This window comes from Sapajus apella, unplaced genomic scaffold (assembly GCF_009761245.1).
Source record: "Sapajus apella isolate SASKATOON/1434 unplaced genomic scaffold, GSC_monkey_1.0 scaffold805, whole genome shotgun sequence".
Taxonomy (NCBI): Eukaryota; Metazoa; Chordata; class Mammalia; order Primates; family Cebidae; genus Sapajus; species Sapajus apella.
In genome coordinates this window covers 2,047-5,175 of record NW_022437731.1, presented here as the reverse complement: position 1 = coordinate 5,175, position 3,129 = coordinate 2,047, and positions in this window count along the sequence as shown.

Genomic DNA, 3,129 nt, shown 5'->3' with positions numbered 1-3,129 from the left:
GACATGCTCTATTTTCTATTTTTTTTTTTTTTCCCATTTATTTATTTTATTGCATTTTAGGTTTTGGGGTACATGTGAAGAACATGCAAAATTGTTGCATAGGAACACACGTGGCAGTGTGATTTGCTGCCTTCCTCCCCATCACCTACATCTGGCATTTCTCCCCTTGCTATCTCTCCCCAGCTTCCCACCCCCCACCGTCCCTCCCCTATTTCCCCCCAACTGACCCCAGTGTGTAGTGCTCCCCTCCCTGTGTCCATGTGTTCTCATTGTTTAACACCCGCCTATGAGTGAGAACATGCGGTGTTTGATCTTCTGGTCTTCTGTCAGTTTGCTGAGAATGATGGTTTCCAGGTTCATCCATGTCCCTACAAAGGACCCAAACTCATCGTTTTTGATGGCTGCATAATATTCCATGGTGTATATGTGCCACATTTTCCCTATCCAGTCTATCGTCGATGGGCATTTGGGTTGGTTCCAGGTCTTTGCTATTGTAAACAGTGCTGCAATGAACATTCGTGTACACGTGTCCTTATAGTAGAACGATTTGTAATCCTTTGGATATATACCCAGTAATGGGATTGCTGGGTCAAATGGAATTTCTATTTCTAGGTCCTTGAGGAATCGCCACACTGTCTTCCACAATGGTTGAACTAATTTACACTCCCACCAACAGTGCAAAAGTGTTCCTATTTCTCCACATCCTGTCCAGCATCTGTTGTCTCCAGATTTTTTAATGATCGCCATTCTAACCGGCGTGAGATGGTATCTCAGTGTAGTTTTGATTTGCATTTCTCTGATGACCAGTGATGATGAGCATTTTTTCATATGTTTGTTGGCCTCACGTATGTCTTCTTTTGAGAAGTGTCTGTTCATATCCTTTGCCCACTTTTGAATGGGCTTGTTAGTTTTTTTCTTGTAAATCTGCTTTAGTTCTTTGTAAATTTTGGATATCAGCCCTTTGTCAGATGGGTAAACTGCAAAAATTTTTTCCCAATCTGTTGGTTGCCGATTCACTCTAATGATTGTTTCTTTTGCTGTGCAGAAGCTGTGGAGTTTGATTAGGTCCCATTTGTCTATTTTGGCTTTTGTTGTCAATGCTTTTGGCGTTTTGGTCATGAAGTCCTTGCCTACACCTACGTCCTGAATGGTTTTGCCTAGATTTTCTTCTAGGGTTTTTATGGTGTTAGGTCTTATGTTTAAGTCTTTAATCCATCTGGAGTTAATTTTAGTGTAAGGTGTCAGGAAGGGGTCCAGTTTCTGCTTTCTGCACATGGCTAGCCAGCTTTCCCAACACCATTTATTGAACAGGGAATCCTTTCCCCATTGCTTGTTTTTGTCTGGTTTGTCAAAGATCAGATGGTTGTAGATATGTTGTGTTGCCTCCGAGACCTCTGTTCTGTTCCATTGGTCTATATCTCTGTTTTGGTACCAGTACCATGCTGTTTTGATTACTGTAGCCTTGTAGTATAGTTTGAAGTCTGGTAGTGTGATGCCCCCCGCTTTGTTCTTTTTGCTTAGAATTGACTTGGCTATGCGGGCTCTCTTTTGGTTCCATATGAAGTTTAAGGTGGTTTTTTCCAGTTCTGCAAAGAAGGTCATTGGTAGCTTGATGGGGATGGCATTGAATCTGTAAATTACTTTGGGCAGTATGGCCATTTTCACGATATTGATTCTTCCTAACCATGAACATGGGATGTTTCTCCATCTGTTTGTGTCCTCTCTTATTTCGTTGAGCAGTGGCTTGTAGTTCTCCTTGAAGAGGTCCTTTACATTCCTTGTTAGTTGTATTCCTAGGTATTTTATTCTCTTTGTGGCAATTGTGAATGGAAGTTTGTTCTTGATTTGGCTCTCTTTAAGTCTGTTACTGGTGTATAGGAATGCATGTGATTTTTGCACATTGATTTTGTATCCTGAGACTTTGCTGAACTTGCTTATGAGTTTCAGGAGGTTTGGGGCTGAGACGATGGGGTCTTCTAGATATACAATCATGTCGTCTGCAAATAGAGACAATTTGACTTCCTCCTTTCCTATTTGAATGCCCTTTATTTCTTTTTCTTGCCTGATTGCTCTGGCTAGAACTTCTAATACTATATTGAATAGCAGTGGTGAGAGAGGGCATCCTTGTCTGGTGCCACATTTCAAGGGGAATGCTTCCAGTTTTTGCCCATTCAGTATGATATTGGCTGTTGGTTTGTCATAAATAGCTTTTATTATTTTGAGATACGTTCCACTGATACCTAGCTTATTGAGTGTTTTTAGCATAAAGGGCTGTTGAATTTTGTCAAAGGCCTTCTCTGCATCAATTGAGATAATCATGTGGTTTTTGTCTTTGGTTCTGTTTATGTGGTGAATTACGTTTATAGACTTGCGTATGTTGAACCAGCCTTGCATCCCCGGGATGAAGCCTACTTGATCATGGTGGATAAGCTTTTTGATGTGCTGTTGCAATCGGCTTGTCAGTATTTTATTGAAGATTTTTGCATCTATGTTCATCATAGATATTGGCCTGTAGTTTTCTTTTCTTGTTGAGTCTCTGCCGGGTTTTGGAATCAGGATGATGTTGGTCTCATAAAATGATTTGGGAAGAATTCCCTCTTTTTGTATTGTTTGGAATAGTTTCAGAAGAAATGGTACCAGCTCCTCTTTGTATGTCTGGTAGAATTCAGCTGTGAACCCATCTGGACCTGGGCTTTTTTTGGGTGGTAAGCTCTTAATTGCTGCCTCAACTTCAGACCTTGTTATGGGTCTGTTCAGGGTTTCGGCTTCTTCCTGGTTTAGGCTTGGCAGGAGGCAAGTGTCCAGGAATTTATCCATTTCTTCCAGGTTTATTAGTTTGTGTGCATAGAGTTGTTTGTAATAATCTCTGATGATGGTTTGAATTTCTGTGGAATCTGTGGTGATATCCCCTTTATCGTTTTTTATTGCATCTATTTGGTTATTCTCTCTTTTCTTTTTTATTAATCTGGCTAGTGGTCTGTCTATTTTGTTGATCTTTTCAAAAAACCAGCTCCTGGATTTATTGATTTTTTGAAGGGTTTTTTGTGTCTCTATCTCCTTCAGTTCTGCTCTGATCTTAGCTATTTCTTGTCTTCTGCTAGACTTTGAGTTTTTTTGATCTTGCTCCTC